General features: G+C 48.3%; 1 long non-coding RNA gene across 2 annotated transcripts; it reads left to right on the forward strand.

The window, feature by feature from the left end:
• Positions 1 to 18,300: 18,300 nt before the first annotated feature.
• Positions 18,301 to 23,533, forward strand: LOC115515579. 2 transcript variants are annotated; one of them, XR_003969339.1, is made up of 3 exons: positions 18,301 to 19,599; positions 20,279 to 20,467; positions 23,238 to 23,533. It is a non-coding gene; the product is annotated as an uncharacterized LOC115515579 (long non-coding RNA). The 2 variants fall into 2 exon arrangements; XR_003969338.1 differs by lacking the exon at positions 18,301 to 19,599 and having other exon boundaries at positions 20,209 to 20,467.
• The last annotated feature ends 2,095 nt before the right edge of the window (positions 23,534 to 25,628 follow it).

Consider the following 25,628-nt stretch of genomic DNA (forward strand, 5'->3'; position numbering starts at 1 on the left):
TTGCCCATGGCTGCCCCCGTGCAAGGAGTTCCACAGCAGATTCCGTGGGCAGAAACAGCCACGCTTAGTCTCCCCACTTCATTTTGCTGGCCTGGGCACTGAGTCCTACAGGGGCTGTTCGGCTACGCCTCCTGCCCACATCATCAGCATTGTCCCGCCCTGTCCCTGAACTGGGCCTTGGTGGTCACTGCTCTCCTCTCCTTTCCTTCTCATTCCAGCACGCCACAGCTGCCCAGTTGCCCCCCAAGTGCAAACAGGGTCCCGTCCTTCCCCTGCCCGAATCCTGTGCTCTATAACCTGCAGCCAGACTGCTAGAGGCCGACAGTCAGGGCCCCCACGATTTAGTCCTAACCCACCTTTCTAATCTGGCCTCCTCCCAGCCCGAGGCCCAGGCTGCTGTGAGGAGAGGCCAGGTGATCAGCCAACGGCCTCACGGAACCAGCTCAGGGCACCTCTTTACAAAAGTTAGACACTGTGCAGGAGATGTGTAATGAAGTTCACTACATAAAAAGTAGAAACCTTAAATGGGAAAAACTACCACAAAGTCAAAAGACAGTCAACTGGGAAAATATATTGGTGGCAAATGAGAGACAAATAGCTATTTTGTCTTATAAACAAAAGTTCATACCTATCGATAAGAAAAACACAAAAAGGAAAAAAGGTAGAAGATATAAATAGCACCCGACGTCACCCAACAGGAAATAGGAGGACAGCAACAAAATGTCATTTACTACCCTCATGCTGGCATCCCTGTGGAGACCTGAGGGCACCAGGTCAGAAGATCCATGCATGCAAAGGCCCTGTGGCCAGAATGAGCTGCTGTGCTGGAAGAAAGATGAAGAGCTGGTGGAGCATTTGGAAGAAGGGGGAGCTAAGGATGGGCCCACTAGGCCTGACTTTCTAGGCCATGGATCTCCATCAACACCACTGGCGGTTTTAAGCAGAGATGTTAGACGACCTAACTATCTTTAAAAATCACATTGTTGGGGCGCCTGGGTGGCGCAGTCGGTTAAGCGTCCGACATCAGTCAGGTCACGATCTCGCGGTCCGTGAGTTCGAGCCCCGCATCGGGCTCTGGGCTAATGGCTCAGAGCCTGGAGCCTGTTTCCGATTCTGTGTCTCCCTCTCTCTCTGCCCCTCCCCCGTTCATGCTCTGTCTCTCTCTGTCCCAAAAATAAATAAAAATAAAAAAAAAAAAAAACACGTTAAAAATCACATTGTTGAGTGGAAAATGGCCTAAAGGGGGCATATTTACAGGGCGGCCACCCCTAAGGGGGCATTTTGGCCATATCCATCAAAATTTCAAGTGCGCATACCCTTTGAAACCGGGTCCCGTCCTTCCCCTGCCCCAGCAGCCCTCCTTAAGCATTTGATCCTGAAATTTCCATGCAAGTGCCCAAAGATACAGAACAAGGGTGTCATTGCAGCATCGCCTATAATGGCCCCAAATGGAGACCGCCTGAACCTCCCACAATGCCATACTCTGCAGCCAGTTAGAGAAGGAGGCAGTGCTAACCATGCTGGTCCAACATGTTCTCCAGGGTATAATAAATGCATTGTGTTTCTAAAAAGCAACTCACAGTGCAGTGTGTATAGAGTTACTATTTGAGCAGAAAGTGTTGTCTAGCTACACGGGCACGCATAGGGAAACTATCCCACAGGATGCCCAAGAGTCTGGTAGACCTTGGTTACCTCTGGGGAGGAGAATTGAGGGGGCACACAGTGGTAGGTCCTTAGCTTTCCCTTTATTCTTTCCTCACTGCACTGTTGGAATTGTATAGAAGTCTCTTCATGATGGTAAGCCAGGCTGAGAGGGACTTCTCTCCTGGACCCCAGGAAGGACACACCTCAGCCTTGCTGTCCGCAGGTAAAGGGAAGTCCCCCTCTGCCCGCTCTCCTCCATGAGGGCACTTGACCCCCATGGAGGGTATCAGGTCCCAGGGGGCAGGGCCAATAATCTCACATCCGTCTGACCTCATGGCATGACTCAAGCAGAGCCCACCCCAGCCACCTTTGGGACGTAGGCAGAGAGTCCCAGGCAGAGGTGGATGTCCACAATGGGAGGACAGGTGGGAGGGGCTGGGGACAGTTGACAGAAGCCAGTGCGCTCTGACTCTGGTCCGCCCTTGCCCTGGTATTGTGAACATGGACAGCCCAGCTGCAGGGTCAAGACCCCTCCCTCAGCAGATAGCGCCCAGCTTCCTCCCACCCACCACCCTGCACTAGGGAAGGCAGCAGCCTTTTTTTGTTGTTTTTTTTTTTTAATTTTTTTAACACTTATTTATTTTTGAGAGACAGAGCACAAGTGGGGGAGAGGCAGAGGGAGAGGGAGACACAGAATCTGTGCTGACAGCTCAGAGCCTGACACGGGGCTCAAACCCACGAACGTGAGATCATGACCTGAGCCGAAGTCGGACGCTTAACCGACTGAGCCACCCAGGCGCCCCGAGAAGGCAGCAGCCTTGCTGACGATCACCGGCTAGTCACTGCCACTGATTACTTGGAGTCTCTGTAGTGACCCTACCTGGGAATGCACAAGACCCCACGCCCCTGCACAGCACCTCGAGCAATGGGAGTGGGTCCTGCTTTCCCTGCTGTTCCTCTTGCAGGAAGCATCTGCTGAACCCCAGAGCAAGCACGATGACACAGAACCCCCACCAAGGCTACAGAAAAACAGCAGCATGAAACCCCTCCAGATGCCAGCAGGCTGCTGTCCTGGAAGGAGCCACATCTCCTGGAGTGTCGGGGCCTGGGGCCTCAAACCCTCTGCCTCCCTAAGTGCCTAATGGTTTTTCCCATCCTGGGCAGAAAGGGGCAGTCCTGAAGGAAATAGGGGAGGGGTGGGCCGTTCATTGAAATAGCCCTTGAAGAACCACTGGTAGAAACTGCTTGGTAACAGACACTTCTTTTGTTGGCACATCAGTTCCCAGCCTCCCTTACGTGGGGGGGTGGGCCGGGGACTGAGCTCAGCCAGGGATGGGGTAGAGATGGCTGAGTAGAGCTTCAGGGAAGCACCCCCAAAGGTCTGACTCAGTGGGAGCCCCTTCGGCCCTGCTTCTGCCTCCCTGGTCCTCAACAGAGCATGATGGCAGGGCCCTCTGGGGAGGCCGGGAAGGCCTTGGGGCAGTGATGGGGAGGCAGCCCTCCATGCCAGCCCTGGAAGCTGACCTCTAGTCTCCTCATTACCTCACAGACCAGGAAAGCACTTCCTTGTTTAAATATTTCCCAGTTCTCCTCTACCAGCAGCCCAGTGCCATATTCCTGGGTGTTCGGGTACCTTTCCCACTAGCACAACCAGATCCCTGAAGGTAAGCAAGTGAAGCTCTCAAGTTTCTGTTCCAGTTCAGGCAGACGCACCTGAGCAATGATGGATTGGAACGTTCTGTGGCCAGACCTGCCCTGAGAGCTTCCTTCTGCACCATGAGGGCTGGACACGGTCTAGTTCTTAACACAATTACAAAGAGGTCCAGGGTTACAGCCTGCTCACCCAAAAACCAGCTCTGATGTCCTGCAAGTTTAAACCTTCCACTCAGGGCAAGCTACCCCACCCCTGTGACCCTGGTTTCTTCTTTGTGAGATGGCAATGACAATTCTCACCCCATCAGGATCAGGAGAGAGAGGGTATGTGATAGCCCCCAGCCCAGGCCCAGCCCAGTCCAACCCCAGGGCCAGGACGCCCTCCCTGCCCCTCAGTCATGACCATCCTCTCCCCTGTCATTACAGCCTAGGAAGGCTCACAAACACTTGGAGGAACTATGGCTATAAGTAAGAAGGAAGCTCATGTGAAACAAGGAAGATGTGAACCTAAGGCAGTAGAATTTGGGTCAGTTTTAAAGTACTCAGTTGGGTAACAGATGTAGCATTTTATGGTATTTAAAGCACTGAAGGTCATCTAATATTTCAGACTCTGATTTTTAGTTGAATGTTTATAGTGGGATTCAATAAAACTTTAAATCAATATTTAATTGGAGAAATAGGTCAAAACTCAGGTGTTACACATTAGGAATATAAGGAGTATAACATTTAGAGATCAGTTGATTGTTTTGTATTTGATAGATCCACAGGCCTCATTAATCAGATATCAGAAAGTGTACAGGCAGTAACAAATGAGCCTGTAGGATGCCCACAGCCCAATCCCCAGCCTTGCACCCACAAAATGCTCACAGATCTGAGTTAACTGCAAGCAGAGGGAGACAGAAAATACTTCAGGTTTGGGGGCTTAAAATTCTGGAATATTCCCATCTCTCTGACTTAGGTGCCAGAAAGATCCAGAAGAAGATGGCATCCTATTCCCACCTTTCCCCCAAAGTCACACCCACCCCTTTCCAGGACAAACTCCCCACCTCCCCTCTATCTACAGAGGATGCAGAAGAGGTCTGAGTGATGAAAAGAAACATCAGCACAGGAGATCTGTGCATATCTGTGTGATTCTGCAAATGAACCTTCAAGGAGTGGAACTTAGCTGCATTTGGGGAGGCCAGGGATGGCCTGGCACCATCCCACTGACCGTGCAGCTCTGGGACCTCCCTTTCCCACCCTGAGGGCTGCAGAACAGAGACCCCCACCAGAAGCCACAGTCTGCATCATGGCCCACTGAAGGCAGTTTTATCCAAGTTAAGTTCTTATCAGCTTGAAACAGATTATTATAAGATGTTTTATGTAAGCCTCATGGTAACCACAAAGCAAAAATGTAGATACACAATAGAAAAAGGAATGAAAGTACACTACTATAGTAAATCATCAAATAACAACAGAAGTCAAGAAGACAAGAACAAAGAAACTACAAAATAGGCAGAAAACAATTAAGGAAATGGCAAAAGTAAGTCCTTTTCAATAATTACTTTAATAAGTAGATTAATTTCTCCAACCAAAGGACAATGAATGGCTGAATGGATAAAAAACAAGACCCAATTATGCTATCTACAAGAGATTTCCTTCAACTTTAAGGACACACATAGGCTGATAGTGAAGGGATAGAAAATGGTATTCCATGCAACTGGAAACCCAATGAGAGTACAGATAGGTAAACTTATATCACACAAAATAGACTTTAAGTGAAAACTATAGCAAAAAAAAGTCATTATGTAAGGGGTCAAATCATTAAGAGAATATAATAATTGTAAAAATATATGCATGCAATATCAGAGCACAAAATATATATAGTAAATATATATAGTAAATATTAACATTTTGAAAGGAGAAATGGATAACTATACAATAATAGTAGGGGATTTCATTATCCCATTTTCAACAATGGATAGATTACCCAGACAGAAGACATTAAGGAAGCACTGAACTTGAACTACAGTTGAGACTAAATGGACCTAACAGACATATGCAGAACATTTCATCCAACAGCAACAGATTTCACATTCTTCTCAACATTCTCCAAGATAGATCATACGTTAGGTCACAAAACAAGTCATAACAAATTTGAAAAGATTGAAATCATATCAGCATCTCTTCTGACCACAATGGTAAGAAACTAACATTAATAAGAGGAAAAAAACTGGAGAAATCACAAATATGTGGAAATTAAGCAACACACACTTAAACAACCATTGGATCAAAAAAAAATTGAAAGAGAAATCAAAGACTATCTTGAAACAAACAAAAATGGAAACACTACATACCAAAACTTATGGGAGGCAGCAAAAGCAAATCTAAGGGGGAAGTTTACAAAGATAATGCCTGCAGTAAGAAGGTAAGAAAAGATTTTAAGTAAACAATGTAACTTTATACCTCAAGGAACTAGAAAGGGAATAAACTAAAAAATAAAGTTAGCATAAGGAAGGAAATAACAAAGATCAGAACAGAAATAAATGAAACAGAGACTAGAAAAACAGTAGAAAACATCAGTGAAAGTGAGCTCGCTTTTTGAAAAAACAAACAAAATTTGCAAGTGATTAGCTAGACTAAGAAACAAAATACTCAAACACATAAACTTAGAAACAAAGGGGATACAGATTACATACAACTGATACCACAGAAATACAAAGGGCCATGAGAGCCTACTATGAACAATTGTACCCCAACAAATAGAATAACCTAGAAGAAATGGATAAATTCCTAGAAACATACAATCTACCAAGATTGAATCAAGAAGAAATAGAAAATCTAAACAGATAAATAAGGGTAGAGATTCAATCAGTAATCAAAAATATCCCAACAAAGAAAAGACCATGACAAGATGGCCTCACTAGTGAATTCTACCAAACATGTAAAGAAGAATTAATATCAATCCTTATCAAATTCTTCCAAAACATTCAGAAGAGAGCACTTCCAAACTCATTTTATGAAGCCAGCATGACCCTATACCAAAGTCAGACAAGGACACTACAAGAAAACAAAATTACAGATCACTATCTCTGATAAACATAGATGCAAAAATCTCCAACAAAATACAACAACCAAATTTAAAAACACATTAAAGTGACCATACACCACACTGAATGGGATTTATCCCTGGGATGTAAGGGTGTATCAACATATGCAATGGACATATTGCATATTGCATATGTCCAATGGACATATGAAGGACAAATTCACATGATCATTTCAATAGATGCATTTGACAAAATTGAACATTGTTTCATGATAAAAAAATATATTCTCAACAAATTAGATATGTAAAGAATGTACCACAACATAATAAAGATCATATATGACAAGCCCACAGCTAACATCAAATTCAGTAAAATTTTAGGATACAAAATCAGCATGCAAATATCAGTTGTGTTCCTATACACTAAAAATGAACTCTCCAAAAAAAGGAATTAAGAAAACGATATTATTTACAATAGCATTAAAAAATAATAATAATAAAATACCTAGGAGTAAATTTAAGCAAAGAGGGGAAATATCTTCTGTACACTGAAAACTATAAACATAGGTGAAAGAAATTGAAGATATGAATAAATGGAAAGATACACTGTGTTCATAGAAAAATTAATATTGTAAATACTATATGAAGTGATCTATGTAATCAATGTAATCCTTATCAAAATTCAAATGGAATTTTTCAAAGAAATAGAAAAAACAATCCTGGGGCGCCTGGGTGGTGCAGTCGGTTAAGCGTCCGACTTCAGCCAGGTCACGATCTCGCGGTCCGTGAGTTCGAGCCCCGCGTCGGGCTCTGGGCTGATGGCTCAGAGCCTGGAGCCTGTTTCCGATTCTGTGTCTCCCTCTCTCTCTGCCCCTCCCCCGTTCATGCTCTGTCTCTCTCTGTCCCAAAAATAAATAAACGTTGAAAAAAAAAAAAAAGAAAAAAAGAAAAAACAATCCTAAATTTGTATGGAACCACAAAAAAATCCCAAATAGCCAAAGCAATCTTGAGCAAGAAGAACAAAACTGGAGACATCTTCCTGATATCAGACCTCCTGATATCAAACTATATTACAAAACTGTAATAATTGAAACAGTATGGTACTGGCATGAAAACAGACAGATGGACCAATGGGATACAATCAAAAGCCCAGAAATAAACCCATCCATATATGGCCAACTGGTCTTCAAAAAAGGCACCAAGTATAAAACAGAATGGGGAAAGCATCATCTCTCTTCAGTAATTGATGTTGGGAAAATTGAATATCCACACACAAAGAATGAAATTAGACCGTTGTCTTACACCCTACACAAAAATCAAGTCAAAATGGATTTAGACTTCAATGTTAGACCTGAAACAATAAAACTTCTAGAAGAAAACATAAGGAAAAATCTCCTTGACATTAGTCTTGGCAATGATTTCTTGGATTTGACATCAAAGGCACAGGCAACAAAAGCAAACACAAACAAGTGAGACTACATCAAAGTAAAAATTTCTTCACAGGAAAAGAAGCAATAACAAAGTGAAAAGGCAATCTACGGAATGGAAGAAAATATTTGCAGTCCATATATCCAACAACACGTTAATATCCAAAATATATCTAAGGAAATTGTAAAGCTCAATAGCAAAATAATAACAACAACAATAATAATAATTAATAATAATAATAACAAAAACAAACCAAACGACTTGCTTTAAAAATGGGCAAAAAACCTGAACAGACATTTTTGTAAAGAAGCCATACAAATGGCCAACAGGTATATGAAAAGATGCTCAATGTTATTAATCATGAGGAAATACAAATCAAAATAATAATGAGATATCACCTCACATCTGTTAAGCTGGTCATTATAAAAAAGTCAAAAAATAAAAAATATTGGTGAGAATGTGAGAAGAGGGAACCTTGTACACTTCTGGACATTTCAATTGTTACAGCTATAATGGAAAACAGTATGGAGATCTCCCCATGCGTGCTATTGCATGTTGATTGTGGCATTATTCACAGTAGCCTAGATGGAAACAACCTAAGTGTCTATCAACAGATGAATGGATAAAGAAAACGTGGTGTGTATGCATATATACAACGGAATATTAGTCTTTAAGAAGAAGGAAATCCTGGCATTTGCAACACTGTGGATGAACCTGGAGGACATTAGGCAAGGGTGACATAAGCCAGAAGCTGAAAGACAAATACCGCATGGTATCGCATGTGGAATCTGGAAAAGTCAAAGTCAGTAACAGAGTGGAATGGTAATTACCAGGAGTTGGGGCAAACGGGAAAAGGGGAGATGTTGGTCACATGGTACAAACTTTCAGTAATAAGTTCTGGAGACCTAGTGTACAACATTGTAACTGTAGTTAATAGCAATACAGTAAAACCTTGGTTTGCAAGCATAATGCGTTCTGGAAACATGCTTGTAATCCAAAGCACTTGTATATCAAAGTGAATTTTCCCACAAGAAATAATGGAAACTCAGATGTGTCATTCTACAACCCAAAAATATTCATATAAAAATGATTGCAATACTGGAATAAAATACAAAATAATAAAGAAAATATAAAATATAAAGAAATAAACAAATTAACTTGCACTCACCTTTAAAAAACCTTCCAGGATGGTGTGAGGGAGATAAGAGGAGGGTTATTATATAGAACGATTTTTACCATCAATAACAGAATTATCACTGCTATCTATTGGCTCAATGCAATGTTTTTCTGTTCATGCAACTTTAACAAGGAACGTATCCAATGACCTAGAATGAAGCAAAGCATTCCTAAGCTTACTCTTGTCTGGAAAAGCAAAGGACTGTCCATAGGGGCTTTGAAGTGACAAAAAATACACTAGTGCCAATTGTGGGCACCTTCCAACGTTTTGAATGATCACTGATTTCTGCCAATCACCGCAGCCTGAGATCAAGCATCCGGACATGGGAAATGATTACCCAAAATCCAGCAGAGAGAGAGAGCGAGAATAGAACCATTGGCTCAGTTGTGATCATGTGACATTCGGCATCACATACTACTCGTATTGCAAGACATCGCTTGCTTATCAAGTTAAAATTGATTAGAAATGTTTCCTCATCTTGCAGAACACTCACAGAACAAGTTACTTGCAATCCAAAGTTTTACTGTATATTCTATGCTTGCAGTTTGCTACAAGAGTAAATCTTAAGTGCTTTCACCACACAAAAAAAGTGGTAACTCTGAGGTGATGGGCATGTCAATTAGCTTGATTATGGTATTCGTTTCACAATGTACACATGTATCAAAACGTCACGTTGTACACCTTAAATATACACAATTTTTATTTGCCAATAATACTCCAGTAAAGTTGGAAAGAAAATAACACAGGTGTGGAGGGCAGGGCACGTTTTGAACCTGCAGGAGGCGGCTCTCTGTGGGCCCTGGACAGCTGCGTCCTGCCCTCTCCTCCCCTCCAGGTACACACCAGTCCCACAGGAAGCTTCTAAACAGCTCTGGCTGGTGGCCTGGCCTCCACTGAACAGGGACTGGGAGCCACCTTCTTCACTTCCTCCTCAGGTGGCCTCCCAGACATACTGTGAGTGGCGCAGGGCAAGTGACATCTTTACCACCAGCCAGGAAAGGATGCCTGTCTTCAAGTCCAGCCAAGGCCAGCCTGTGTCAACCCTGCTCTCGGAGCAGTGGTGGGGATGAGGGAGTGGGGAGGGGGGACGGGTGGGGTAGAAGCTGCGGCAGAGGACATACTCCACACACGGGAACTAGAAGCCCCCTCCACCTCTCAAATAGCTGGGCCAGGTCACTGAGGCCTCCAACCAAGTGCAGCTTGACAAGGGAAACTGAATCACATTTTACCTGGATTTTATTTATCAAAATGGTCTAAACTGGATCTAAAGTACACTAGGTGGCCGTGGCCTTCAGTGGGAAAGAGAACGGGCTGGAGCTCAGCCTGACTCGTCAGTGAGGGAGACATCCTTCCACAGAAGCCTGCTGGGTGGGGACCCAGGGCCACTGGTGATCTCTGGACCCCTTCCAGCCCCTGGGCCTCCCATCCCCCAAACTCCTGTCCTTGAAGCCGCCCACTCGAGGTTTCCCTTTCATTCGCTGCTGTGTCCAGCAGTGGGCATTGAGTGAGCAGGGTCACAATGAACGGTGCAATGTGGTAAAGCATCGGCTGGGGTGGGAGTCCGGAAACTAGGCCTCGTCTCCACCTACCACCTCCTGGCAGCCCCACAGCAGCCCCCTCTCTCCTGGGACCTCCTCTACTCTGTCCCACCCGCCTCCTAGGTGACAAAGTAACAAAGAACCCATGGTGAGTGTGCAGTAAACCACTCAGCCCCCACGTGAGGAGGCCGGGTGTGTCCTCAGAACAGAAAAGCCCAAGACCCCGAGCAGAGGGAAGGGGTGGCTGGAGGTCTCTGCCTGGTCCTGTCATCGGCCTCTCTAAACCCCCAAAGGCCAAATGCCCCAGAGCTTTCACCCCGAACTTTCCTCGAGGACTAAGGGAGTGCCCATTCCCCAGTGTGGTGACCAGGGAGGGGTTTGGAGACACGGAGAGACCCAGGTTCAAATCCTGCCTCTGCCGATTGCCCTGAAAGGCCCAGGAGGGTTTCTCAGCTTTGTGACTCCCGTTTCTTCAGTCACAGAATACAAGGGTGACTTCATGACAGCTCCAGGCACACAATAGTCAGTGAAAGTGAAAGTGAAAGCCTCTGACCCAGCAGTGTGCCCAGCAGCGTGTGTGTGTGTGTGTGTGTGTGTGTGTGTGTCTGGGACGGTGGCCAGGTTTTGAGGGCCCACACAGGCCTGGAACAATTGGTTGTGAGGATATGTTCACAGGTCGACCTTTGACTATAGAGAGGACGACATGAGAGTCAAACCCCTGAGGGCACAACACCTCTGGAGGGCCAGGGGTCCCCACCCTGATTCCCAGTGCCTGTGTCAGATGCCTGCAGGAGGCCTCTGACCCTTTCCTGTTGACACTTCTTGGGTGACATCCACAGACCAGAGCTGAAGACACACGTCACCCATACACATGCGCGCGTGCATGCACACACACACACGTGGGAGCACGCTGGCACAATCGGGGCTCTGGGCTGTGTCAGCCCCTGGTGGGAGAGCCATCTCCTGCTGTCCACGTCTGCTCAAACCAGGGAGGAGAGCTGACCTAGATGCAATTTAAGAGTTGCAGGTTAACTCATTCCAGAGTTGCAGGCTAAGAGCCAAAAAACACAAGACCCAAAGCCACATGGGTATGCTCCTCTTCTGCCCCTGCACACGGCTATCCCTGTCACAGAGACCAGGGCTGTGCACAAAACCACGCCTGAACATTACCGTCATTGTCCCCTCCCGGTCCCCAGCAGGGATAGCATGGAAGTCAGGGACCAGGCCCAGAGGACCTACGAGTTAAAGGGAGACAGGTGGGCAGGTGGACCCTGGTCCAGGGCAATGTAGAGGTTGGGGTGCTGAGGCGTCCTCCACACCCCAGCATGTGTGACACTTCTGGATGTGGCCCCTCTCTGAAAGCCAGTCTGCCCCAGTTGTGAGTAGCCCCCAGATGGTACCAGTAACACCTGGGGTAAGGCCAGGGGCTGGGTCCCACCCTCTTCCTCAGAGAAAGAACTGGGCAGACCATGGTGGCCAGCTGCTGGGTGCTCAGCCAGAGGATACGATGTTTTCCAAAACATGAGAGCTCTTCTCCCTCCTTGGAGCCCAGGGGAGGAAGGGAGTTGATGCAGCCTCTGCACCCCCCATTCCTCACAGCTACAACCTCCCCCTGCCAAGTTCACCAGACTCACTGCCAGCAGTTCCGTCACCCGCGGCCAGGGGGCGCCCTGGTCCAGGAGGCCCAGCCCCTGCGCTCCCCGCCTCGACAGCGCCTGCTGAGAAATGGATGCCTCTGGGCTCCTGGCCCTCTGAGGAGGGTTTGTGGGCTTGATGAGTTTACTTTACCAAGTATTCCCAAGTATGAGCCCATCTGAGGAAGAAGGAACCCTGCGGCTGTGTGTGGACGTCGGTAAATACAGACACTCAAGCAAGCTGCTGGGGCGGGCAGAGGCCCAAAGGAGCCCCGGCTGGAGGAGAGGCGTGGCCCATTTTCTCCACTTCTTGGAACTTTCTAATCGACATCTTGCATTCTCTGCGTATTAGAACGTTTTAAGAATGTGACTTGGCTTTCCTGCATATGCCACAGGCTTGCGAAGAGTCTCTTCTCTGCGTGTATGTGTGCTTATGTGTACATGTGCACGTGCATATGGAGGGGGTGGGTGCGTATGAGATATGTAGTGTGAGTCCCCACGTGTGGGAGTGTATGGTGTACATGTGTGCGGTATGTGTGTGTGCATGCACGCGCGGTGTGTATGGTGTGGTGGGTGTGTGTAAGTGTGTGGCACGCATGGTGTCTGTGCACGTGAATGTGTGGTGTGTGTACGTGTGTGAGTATGGCGTGTACATGGGCGAGTGTGTGTGCATGTGTGGTGCTGTGTGTGGTATACATGTGGTGTGGGTGTGTGTAGTGTGTGGCATGAGGTATGCAGGCATGTGCACACAGTGTGTGACGTAATATGCGGTGGATACGCACATGTGTGCACGTATGTGCAGTGTGTGGGTGTGTGTGTGTGTGTGCCTGTTGCCAAACGACCAGATGCAGGCTGAGTGGGGCCCTGCGTCCGCTCTGGGATCGCTCAAGTCTGAGGGTCAGCAGCAGTGGGAGGTCGCTCAGGTCAGTGGGAGCAGGCAAAAGAGTGGAGGGAGGTCTGGAAAATCCAGAGAAATTATTTTCTCTGATAATAATTTTTTAATTTTTTAAATTTAATAAATTTTTTAAATTTTTCTCTGATAATAATAATTTTCCAGAGAAAATTATTCCTGTGAGAGTCTCTGGAAAAAGCAGCTTCTGGAACTACAAAGGTCCCTCAATTCTCCCAGCTAATTCACCCACTAATCCTTTCAGGGTCCTCCTCTCCTGAGTCACCAAAGGCAGCAAGAGGCACCACTGGAGTTCACTCTGTCTCAGCCCCACAGACACTGTCATCCACAAAAAACCAACCTTTACATAAAAGGAAAGGGCACCTCAAGGGTTCTGTCCCAAGACCCCTGAACCATAGCCACCGAGGGGCAGCCATCCACGGAGGAACCCCTGGACCACTGTGGGGGCTTGTGGGGCCCCAGGCCGCTTGGCTCCAGGGTGAGGCTCTGCCTGGCTCCCCTCATTCCCGACTTGCAGGTTAAGAGCCAAGAAACACAAGACCCAAAGCCACACGGACAGCCACAGATACAGAGGGAGGCGGGTGAGCCCAGGCAGTCAGAAGGCAGAGGTGCGGGACATCCCCCACACTGTGTGGCCCAGCTCACTAATGGGCCTGTTGAGGACCTGCCCCACCACTGGCCAAGAGGGAAAGAAAACATGAGAGAGGCCTGGTCAAGGCCAGCTGTGCAGGCTGAGGAAACCCGATGAGTGGTGCATTCTGCCGTGTTTTCCAAAGATGGCCACAACAGCATCCCCCACCCCGTGTGCTTTACTACAACTGGCCTTGATGTTCCTCCCATCAAAGGGGGAGGAGGGGTGTCTGGACCCCCTCCCTTGAATCTGGAGGGCTTGCGACTTGTTTATAACCAAAGGAATACCATGGAAATGATGCCGTGTGACTTTGAAAGCTCAGTCAGAAAAGGCAATGAATCTGGACACTCACCCCTGGAGTCCTGAGCCCCCAGGTAATAAATAAGTGTGACTATGATGAGGCTGCCATGCTGTGAGGAAGCTCAAGCCACATGGAGGTGCCCCATGGAGGTGCCCTTACCTATAGCCCCAGCTGCAGTCCCAGCCAGCAGCCAGCACCATGTGAAGGAAACATGAGGGAAGGAGCCTTCAGATGATTGCAGCCATTTGGTCACCCTTCTGCTGTTGCCAGACACCACAGGGCAGAGGCGAGCCAGCCTCCTATGCCCTGTCCAAATTCCACACCCACAGAACCATGAGCATTGGAAGATAGTTGTACACTACGAAGTTTGGGTATGGCTGATTATTTCTGACAGAAACTGGACCGAGTGGGGTTCTGAAAAGCTGTGCCAATCCACCCTCCTGTCCTTTTCCCTTTCTCAAATGCTGCAGGGACCTAAGAGGCCACAGGTCCCTTGGACAGCTGCCCCTCCTCGTCTCAAGCCACTAATGACCTGGGCTCTGGGCTGGGAGCTGTCTCCTAGGGGGCAGTTTAACCATAAGACCCTGTGGCCCCTGGCCCAGGGAACCAGAGTCAGTGGGTCCTGCTGGGCAAAGCTGGCCTGCCTGCTCCCAGGCCTGTGGAAGGCACTGGTGGCTGAGAACTGGCCGTTCACACCGTGAGCTCCAGGGCTCCATTTGCCAGGCTGTGCTCAGTGTTTCTGAGCCTGATGGATGGACGGAGGCTCAAGTCATGGGTTACTGCAGCAACGAAGTCCTCACGAGAGGCAAGCAAACCCCTACCACTATGGATGGTCAACTGAGAGAGGGAACGGGCCTTCGCCCCTTGTTGTTGGCCTGAGCTCCGCCCTCCTCTCCATCAGCCACTCTCACTGCTTGGGAGTAGACAGATGAGTGGGGATTTTCAGGAGCAGAAAAAGGGTGTCAGGTCCCTGTGGCTGCAGAGATGGGGCTGGGCAGAGGGCTGGGAAGCCTGGACGAGTGCTCCGGGGACCCAGGTTTGTCCACAGCAGTCAGGGCCCCGTGGTGGTCAACAGCCACCTTCATTAGCCATCAGGTATCTGCTCCCAGGCAAGTGGCCTTGGGAAACCAGCACCACAGAGACCTTTATTCTCCCTGCTGTGATACCCACCAGGGGGCTCCGGGACAGGAGAGGGGCCCCAAGGTATGGGTTTGGCTTCCCAGAACATGCAGCCGGAAAACGACCTGACCTTCTCCCAGCCCGGTTGTTGTGCATGAGGGAAACAAAGACCCAGCGGAGCAGCTAACCCAAAATGTGTCGTCACCAGGGGCAACCTGGCCGAGGGGCTTGCTCGCTCCCTGGGAAAAAGTTGTGGTTCACCCCAGTTGGGTGTTTGTTTTGTTTTGATTTTTTAAAAGCCTGAACCAAATCAGCTTTTTAAAATTCTGCTCCAGGACACAGCACGGCTTGCAGACGGCCCGAAGGGGCAGATCCAGGCAGAGAGTGGACACATTCCAACGGAAACCCTTGCAGATTCCCAGACACCCGTGTGCAGCTCCCGCCCAGGACCAATGCTTCCTGCGGGTATCTGTCCCCTCTGCTCAGTCAGCAACGTTGATGCCTGAATTAAAGTAAAAGATTGAGTTCCTTGTCCATGATCTGATTCAGTTGCCGCAATTTCCCTTCTCGGAAAACTTAGACATCTCAAGGTGGAGGGGTCATTTGTCATGAGCTCATGTTGTCACATACATTCAACTAATTGTCGCATCAGACCAAAAAATGGCACTAATCCAGCTGCGTGGGACAGGACTCCAGACTTCTTGGTGAGTAAGAGAGATAATTATGGCAGAATTCCAGCCTCTCTGGTTTCAAAAGAAATCAAGTCAGCATAGCCCGGCTGGAGGTTCCTTCCACTCATTACATCCTGAGTGTTTTTGCTGAGACAAACCTCTTAACTCCTGGCCATGGCCCCAGGCTCCCCATACCCTCTCACGGGGCTGCCCTGCCCTCCTCACCCTGCCTTCTCCATACACCACTGGGTTTGTCTTTCCACTGAGATCCAGTCTGAGGGAGGATCTGGGGACAGCTCCTGGGGACCCACATGCAGGACTGAGTGAGACCAGGAGACCGGGCAACCAGGCAGAGGGGAGGGGAGCTGGTGCAACTCGACCTTGCTGCATCCTGCCCTTGTCAAGGACGGACCGCAGGGATCCAAGAGACCAAATGAGGAGATCTTGGAACTCTAGCCGCTTGGGCACCTCTTTGTGCCCAGCTGATTGTCAAGTTTTTAAAAGATTCATAATATCAAATGTTGGTGAGGTTGTGAGGAAAGCTTACCTTTCGGATGCTGCTAGCAGAAAAGTAGGTAAGAGCAGCCGCCGTGCAGAGCAATTTGACAATAGCCACCAAACATTCAAATCCACGTGCCCTTGGACCCAACTGGTCCATTTCTGCGTATTTGTTTCCTAAAGAATATGTTAAGACACTGCATGTGTACTAAAAAAAATAATAATGATGAGTCAGGTAAAATAGGAGAAATAGAATATTTATTTATTTATTTATTTAATGTTTATTTTTGAGAAACAGAGACAGAGAGACAACCAGCTAGGGAGGGGCAGAGAGAGAGGGGGAGACAGTCTGTGAAGCGGGCTCTGTGCTGACAGCTGAGAGCCTGATGTGAGGCTCAAACTCACAAGGCACGAGATCATGATCTGAGCCAAAGTTGGACACTTAACCAACCAGGCTACCCAGGCATCCCTAGAATTTTTTAATTGGATATGAGGGTTCTAAAAAGTTAAGAGGCACAAACCACACCATCAGGGTAGCTCTTGCAAAAGCACACAAACAGGGGCATGTGGGTGGTTCAGTCCTTTAAGCGTCTGACTCTTGATCTTGGCTCAGGTCATGATCTCACAGTTCGTGAGTTTGAGCCCTACATAGGGCTCTGTACTGACAGTGCAGAGCCTGCTTGGGATTCTCTCTCTCTCCCTCTCTCTCTCTCTCTCTCTCTGCCCCTACCCCGCTCTTGCTCTCAAAATAAAGTTTTAAGAATAAATAAAGTACACAAACAAACTTAAAATAGCAAGTGTTGGCAAGAATGTGGAGGAAAGGGAACCCCATGCACTGTTGGGGAGAATGTAAAATTTCACAGCCGCTATGGAAACGCTATAGCATTTCCTCAAAAAATTAAACATAGAATTACTGTGAGATCCAGAAATTCCACTTCTAGGTATAGGCCCAAAGAGCCAAAAGCAGGAACTCAAACAGGTATTTGTGCAACCCTGTTTATTGCAGCATTATTCACAATAGTTAAAAGGTGGGACCAGCCCAAGTGTCCATCAACAGATGAATAGATACACAAAATACGATATACACATGCAGTGGAGGGGCGCCTGGGTGGCTCAGTTGTTTAAGCATCCAATTTCAGCTCAGGTCATGATCTGGCAGCTCAGGCTCAGAGCCTGGAGCCTGCTTCGGATTCTGTGTGTCTCCCTCTCTCTCTGCCCCTCCCCCACTTGCACTCTCTCTCTCTCAAAAAAAAAAAAAAATAAAAAAACATTAAAAACATTTTTCAATAAACATACAGTGGAATATTATTCGGCCTTAAAGAAGAAAAATTCCGACACTTGCTGGGATATGGGTGAACCTATAGGACCTCATGCTGAGTGAAATATGCCAATCAGGAAAGGACAAATACTGTATGATTCCACCTCTATGCCACAGAATTGTACACTTTTTTAACTTAAATGGTTAAAAAGGTAAGTTTTGTGTTATGTGTATTTTACCATAGTAAAAAAAAAAAAAAAAAAACCCATAAGTTGTGAGGCAATCTCACGTCTGTAAATAAACCTTCTGGGAACCCAAGAGGAAGTCAAAACAGAGTAATGTGGTTTTTGCAATGCAGCATCTAGAGGGTCAAGGGGTTAAGGGGTGGCAGACCAAGGCCCAGCCTCCCCTCACTGCTGCCCGGGCTGGCCTCAGGTTGGGGCCAAGACAATCAGCGTGGAGAAGTCTCCAGGCACTCCTTGGGAAGGCCCCGATCCCAGTCCTTTATCCCCACAGCCTGTGGGGGGCATAGGCTTTCCGCTGGCACCTCCTTCACACTTGGGTCTGGAGTTCATTATTTCCCTGCTAGACCATGATTCTACTGTGACAACCGTGATCTGCCAGATGTCTATCTGTTGGCAGCCTCGTGGAATGCACAGGGCACAGTCTGAGGGGTCAGACTCCGTCCAAATCCTGCCCCTCCCTCTTATGTACTGACTAATCTTGACCAAGCCTGAGCTTTCTCAATTTCTTCACCCAGAAAACGGGAAACACCCCCTCACAGGACTCCTGTAAAACTCGGATAAGAAAATGTAAATCTTTGGGCCAAGAAGGTGTTCAGTAAAATGCTACATATTTTCTCTCGTTGATTCATGAGTTCTTGAAAACCTAACGTTATGTGTGAAAGCTCCCTCCCGGGGAGCACCCGTCCGTCCATGCAACATCTAGTCAGGAACCTTCCGTGTGGCAGTCACAGGGCTGAGTGCCAGCCTCAGAAGGCACAATCTCTGCAGCTAAGAGGCTGGGGACCTTGCCTCAGAAGAAAAAGAGTAAGTCACCCATGGGGCCGGCCGGAGGCCCCTGATGCAGTCACCACCTATGAAGCAACCGTGTTACTCATGAGGTAAGAGGGCCCCTGATATGGTGCCTGGCGTCTAGAAACCGCTCACCATCCATGAGCTTCCTGTGGCCTATTGTGCAAGCAAGAAAACCGAAGCTCACAGAGGTCGGGGGACTTGCCTGCGATCACACAGCAAGGGGCAGCCTCCAAGTCCAGGCCTCTCTCCAAATTCCACTGGAAGAGAATCCACATGAGAACGAAAATCCTACATTCAGAGCTGGAAGCAAAGGGTCTTTCTCTTGGGGCTCCGTGAAGTGTTTCAACAAGCCTAATTTGGCTGGGACTTCCTAAAAAGAAACCTGGGCTCTTTCTCCCCATCACGCCGGCCCCTGGCTGTGCCAAGACCCTTTCTAAGTGGATGGCATTGGGAACTGCAGACTGGCCACAGCTGGGCCTTGGCACGGCTTCCCCTGTGGAGCGGAGAGGACGGCCGAGCAGCTGGAAGCCTTCAGAGCCACTGCTGGGGGTCGGGACACCACAGTCCCCTCAGACTAAATGGTCACGCTTTTCAGGAGGACGGCCGGGGTCCACTCAACTCGCACAGGGGCTGACACAGGCTCCGGGTGTATTGGTGGCTGTCACAGCCTCTTGTCATGAGGGGAAGTGGTCTGGTACCTCGGTTCCTCTGTCGGCCGGGTCCCACCACCAACACTGGCTCTGGAGCTCCACTCCGTGCTGATGGCCACAGGCCTCGGGGCCAAGGGATATGGGACAGATGCAAACAACCTGGTCTTTGGGAGAACCGCCAGCATCAGCAGCTACCCCAGGATGAGGATATACAAGACGGCCACTCATTCATTCCTGGGCAGGGTACCTCGCAGGGGTGGGGGCAGAAAATGGGGACAGTGGGTCCATCTGAATATTATACAAGTTTCCTAGGAAACATCAAGACCATCAATTTCACATTCCGGAGGAAACCATAAAGGCATCTAGACTCCTCACCCACACTGAGGGTCAGAAGCACCAAGGATATGAGAAGCACCAAGGAGGTGAGAAGCCAAGTTTTAGAAAGAGCCATTGCTATCCTGGGAGTCCCCTCTCTACCCTCCAGAGGGGAAGAAGAATTGAGGGTGTTCCCCCTTCCCCTCAAATCTCACAAGCAGGGCACAGAGAGGACCTCTTGTAACCTTCATATTTTCCCCTGCAGCATAGGGCACACAATGGACAGACACCCCCCTGGATGATAGGAGACATACACTGGGCTGGCACACTGCTCTGATGGTAGAGTGAGGGTGAGGCAAGACCGTACCCCTAAAGTCTGTCCAAAGGTTAAGCACCATGGACCATATGTGATGGATAACTGCCGAGGGGCCCAGCAAGAGAGAGGCTGGGCATGCTGGGCCTTACGGAAATGCATTCACTGAGGCCAAAGGCACTCAGCAGAGCCTATCCCAGAGAGTGTAAGGGTAGGGTTCCCTGGAGACCTCAGACAGTGCTCAGGAAAGACAGCTCTTTTTAAAAAGCCAGCTAGTGGGGCACCTGGGTGGCTCAGTTGGTTAAGCTCCCAACTCAGCTCAGGTCATGATCTCACAGTTTGTGAGTTCGAGCCCCGCATCAGACTCTGTGCTGACAGCTCGGAGCTTGGACCCTGTCTCCCTCTCTCTCTCTGCCCCATCCCTGCTCATACTCTATCTCTGTCTCTCTCAAAAATAAACATTAAAAAAAAAGCCAGCTGGTCTAGGGGGAACACATGTGAAACGACAATGACAGTACCAGCCAAGTAATAGCTTCTTGATTGCCCTCCCCCACTCCTTCCCTCTGAGGGCATCAGAACCTGAGCAAGATAAGGAGCGGGAGGAAGAGAGGACATCACCCTTTCCCCAACTCCAGGCTTCCTGGGAACACCTCCAGAAACAGGTGAGTACCTCCCTGAAGCAGGGAGAGGCCAGACACCAAGGGCGACCAAGGGCCCTCTAGGCGGAGGGTGTCAGAAAGGGCAGAGGGCTTGGCTTGCATGGTGACTTTGGGGATGGTCCAAGGAAGCAGGACTTTGCTCTATAGATTGGGTGTTGTTGGGAAGCAGGTGCAGGTCAGGGATTGTGTGTCCAGACAGTCTGCAGGGAGGGCAGTCCAGAGCAAGGTGAAGAAACAGTGGTCGCTGATTTTAATCGAGAGACGATATTTGCTGTTTTGCAGTTTGCACCCCGACCTTGCTTGTGTCTGTGCTTAGACACGGTTATGAAGTGGCCTTGTTCTGTGACACTTCATCACGGCCTCGGGGTCATCTTGCCTGGTGGTGGTGCTCCATGGTGCCTATGGGACACCAGGCCTGGGCTGAGAGGGTCCCACCAAAACCAGGGCCCAGCTCTAGGGACCAGGCCAGCTCCTGGACACCAGGGGCTGCTTTTCTCTTTCTCTGCAAAGTCAGCGGTTCTCAACAAGGCCTGCAAGGCCATATGGTCTGGTCCTTCCAGCTCTCCAGAGTCAGAGCCCATCTCTGCTATAGCTACACTGGCCTTTCTTTTCTTTCTTTTTTTTTTTAAGTTTATTTATTTATTTTGAGAGAGAGAGAGAGAGACAGTGTGTGTGTGTGTGCGCGTGTGTGTGTGCGTGTGTGTGTGCACGTACAAATAAGGGAGGGGCAGAGACAGAGTGTGAGAGACAATTCTAAGCAGGATCTGCACCATCAGCACAGAGCCTGATATGGGTTTCGAACTCACGAACCATGAGATCATGACCTGAACCTAAATCAAGGGTCAGATGCTTAACCGACTGAACCACTCAGGCACCCCCTACACATGCCTTTCCTCCCCTAGCTACTACCTACCTCCCAGAACTCAACTGTAACTCCTCAGCATCCCCAGGACAAGATATCCTAGTCCCACCTCCCTCTCCTACCACTAGTGTAATTGTGTGTGTTTTCCTGGGGGCCCCTCACCACGTTGGTCCCTTCTTAGACTGTAAACTTCACGACAGCCAGGACTTTCTCCTCTTCTGCTTCACCAGAAGTGTTGCTGAGGTACCATGTCGGGAAGGGTATGTGAGCCGGACAGAGATGCTGCGATCAACTGGCAATGTCGGTCATCCTCTTCAAACCATAAAGGCTGGGACATTCTCCCCATTGGGACACAGAGGAGCTGGACTCCAGACTGATATTCCCCATCCCCACCGATTACATTTGAATATAGTTGAATTAGGAGCACCAACTCTTTTGCCCCACAGTCAAAAATCCACATATAACTTTTGAATCCCCCCAAATTAAATCACAAATAGCCTATTGCTGACTGGAAGTCTTACCAATAACATAAACAATAGATCAACACATATTATATGTATTATATACTGTATTCTTACAATAAAGTAAGCTGGAGGAAAAAAACATTAAGAAAATAATATAAGGGGTGGGGTGCCTGGGTGGCTCAGTTGGTTGAGCATCTGACTTTTGATTTCAGCTCCGGTCATGATCTCATGGTTCATGAGATGGAGCCCCTCATCGAGCCTGCTTAGGATTTTCTCTCTCTCTCTCTCTCTCTCTCTCTCTCTCTCTCTCTCTCTCTTTCTCTATCTCTCTTAAAAATAAATAAACTTAAAAAAAAGAAAGAAAATCATAAGGAAGAGAAAATACATTTATAGGACTGTCCTACACAAAATCCACACATAAGTGGACCCACCCACACTGTTCAAACCCACTTTGTTCAAGGGTCACATGTAGTTAGAAATCTGATAAATGAAATTGGAATCAAATAAATGGGCAGTCTCCCGCAGAACCTCAGGATTCTGCAACCCACCTCGTGCAGGTTCCTCCCACTCTGTTCTGCAAACTTCCCCCTCTTACTAACCCTTCATCCTTCTGTCCCCCCTCACCCAGGCCAGGTGCTGGGTGATCGCAAACCAACAGACAATCCCAATTTAATCACTCACCCTTCATTGGCAGATTTTAATGACTTAATTTTCAAGGGGCTATATTGATATCCTGGGGCTGCCACGATAATTACTGCAAATTTGGTGGCTTAAAACAACAGATCTTTCTCCTTTAACCGTTTTGGAGACGGAAGTCCCAAGTCAAGGGGTCACAGGGCCATGCTCACCTCCACAGGCTCTAGGGATGATCTGGGTGACTCAGTCGTCCTAGTGGTCACACAAGCTTCTTCTTTATGTGCCAGTATCTCCTCCTCTGTCTCTCATAAGGACACTTGTCTGTGGATTAGGACCCATCCAGGTAATCCAGAATGATACCATTTTAAGATCCTTAATTTAATTACACCTGCAACGACCCTTTTTCCAAATAAGGCAACATTCACAGGTTTCTACGGACTTGGACATGGACATGTGTTTTGGGGAGTCACCCTTCAACCCACTGCTGGGGCCAACTTTTCTCCCCTTTGTTACTTTGTGTCTAAGAAGCAATCCGCATGCTTCCTGGCACTCAGCGGGTGCTTGCTCAAAGGTGGCTGATCTTATGCCCCCCGCCTGCCATGTTCTCAGGGTCACATCTCTCTTATTCATTCATCCTTTCCACATGGACCAAAATGTCTTTGGGAAGTTGATCATGCTCTGTTTGGCTGACTACACTTTCACAAATGGCTATTTTTTCAAAACCGGTCTCATTGTTTAATGTCAATTGCCAACGGGTTCATTTGCTTAATGCCAATATTAGCTAAGTGACACTGTCATCATCCATTTGCAGACACTCAGTCTAACATCTCAACAGTCAGAACTCCCCTTCCCTCGGCCCACATCAGACTCATGCCAAAGCCATACTCTGGAGCCATGAGCTCATCACATTGCCTTTTCTGACTCTGTGCTTCTTTGGAAATGTTGTGTCCCTGCTGAGGCAGCATCGCACGAGGAGACACCTTGGAGGCAAGACAATGGAAACCCTCCTTGGCCTTCTCAAGGAATCTCTTCTGTTTCCTGACGCCCGCTGTAGCCAGACATCAGCAAAGAAAATATTCATGACATAATTAAAGAAAAAAAAAAAAAGCAGTACATCGATGTTCACAGCAGTATTATTCACAATAGCCAAGAAGTGGGAATAACTCAAGTGTCCACTGATGGATGAAAAGATAAACAAAATGTGGCCTTTCCATCCAATGGAGTATTACTCAGTCTTAAAAAGGAAGGAGATTCTGGAACCTGGGGGATGAACCCATCCCCTCTCTCCTCCTTCCCAGACCTGCCCACCTCCATCATTCTGGGAGGCTTGGAACACTGAAGAAGCCCCTTAGATCTAATCAGATGGGAGCAAGGAACAGACACAACTGGGGGCTCCAGGGGGCTGCTGGGATGGAAGCCCCATACCCGGGCCCCAAACTCAAGACCTCTGCTGGGTCTGATTCCCCTTCGCTTCCCAGCTTCCTTCACCCCTTCTGGCAGCCCACCCTACCGCCGCTGCTGTCCTTCCTCCTGCCCCCACAGGTATAGGATCTGTATACCCTGCACCAGCACTGACTTCCCCAGCTAGAAGCTGAAAGCATCTTCTTTACTTCTCTCAGAGCAGGAGAACTGCGAGGAGGCACAAGCTACCCCTGGAGGGACGGGTGTGTCCTGTCTCTGTGCGTTCCACGACACGGGACCAATTCAGAAGAGGCATCGGGGGTGTTTATGTATCCAACCAGCAAGCAGTTAGCAATTGCAGCGGGGACCAAAGGCAGTGTGGGAACAGTAGGACCTACCTTGGAAGGCACTGTTCGTGAGGCCTGCTCAAGCCCTCTTCCAGCTGGGCCAGTGGTGTGTGGGTGCAGGGGATAGGCCCACTCAAAGCCCCTGCCCCAGAGCCCAGAACCACCCCCGTACCATCACAAGCCTGCATGGGCCTCTTGACAGACCCATTCTCTGTAGGGAGGCCACACCATTGGCGGTGCGTGCTTAGGCTGCACACGAGGAAGTTGGATAAAGCTCGAATGTCTGGTCACATGGCCCCTCACAGACAGAGCCTGGGGTGGGGAGCAGCCCGGGGCTGGGTTCCAGACCTCTCTTCTCTATCACTTTCTCATGCAGTATTTATAAAGCACTAAAATCCCTTATTTGAAGCAGGCCTTTCATGTCATTACAAAAAAATAGATCTACCAAGGTAGGAGGGGAGAAAATATTTTACTAAAAATATAACAAGTTATAACTTAGTAAATATTTTTGCATATCGTATTTGCGTGTCCCCTTGTGCCCTTGCTTCAGGGCCTGAAGATATTAGGGGCAGGCCCAGGGGAGCCCAGGCCCCCAGGGGAGGAATGTAGTGTCCCCTACCCCACCCCCGGCCCACCTTGGGTGACTTCCTGGGACATGTTCCCTGCTAAGCAATGAATCCCGCCAGGGCAGCCGAGGGTGCGTGGCCTGGTGCAGAGTCTCAGAAGGAAGGGTGTAGATACAGAGGAAAGGGGTCTGCACCCCACCCCTACCCTGGAAGCCTAGCCCTCGCCAAGCCCATCCTGTGGTGTATTATGGCATCCATTGGCGGCCCTGTGCCCCCCAGGCTAATCTGAAGAAAGGGGAACTTCAGCCTGTCCAGACTGTGAGGGCTGGGGGTAAAGTTTCCAGTTCAAACTTTCAAATATCCCCATTCACAGATGCGTTCTTTGCAGTATTTCCGATCTTTGTTTATACAATGTCATTCTTCATGTGGCTTTGCTGACTGAATAACAAACCATACTTAAATTTTATTTATATATATTTTTGGTAAATAAGTAATACATTTGTAAAAATGATTTTGTACTATTTATAACAAATTTACAAACCTGAAAAAAAATTTTGTCCAATAAGGATGTCATTTGTTTGCTCTGAAAGGATGACCCTTCTTCATATATATGTGTATATATGAAGCCCTCACTTGAAATTGCCCATGCACAATCCATAAAGGAGTTTTCAGCACTGCCTGGTGGGAGAGAAGTTTAAGGAGCCGGCTCCCCCTCAGCCAGGTGCAGGGACCACGTCCTATGGTCCAGGCTGGCCAAGTGCTGTAGTCCCAAGGACATGTACTTGGTGGCTGGTTGTCTTTGGTCCCGGCTGAGATCTCTGAACCATCGCCAGGGCTGGTGGGAACAGCTTGGGAATGCCCAGAACTGTGGGAGAGGCTCCAGGCTCA

This window comes from Lynx canadensis, chromosome B3, assembly GCF_007474595.2.
Source record: "Lynx canadensis isolate LIC74 chromosome B3, mLynCan4.pri.v2, whole genome shotgun sequence".
NCBI classification, from domain to species: domain Eukaryota; kingdom Metazoa; phylum Chordata; class Mammalia; order Carnivora; family Felidae; genus Lynx; species Lynx canadensis.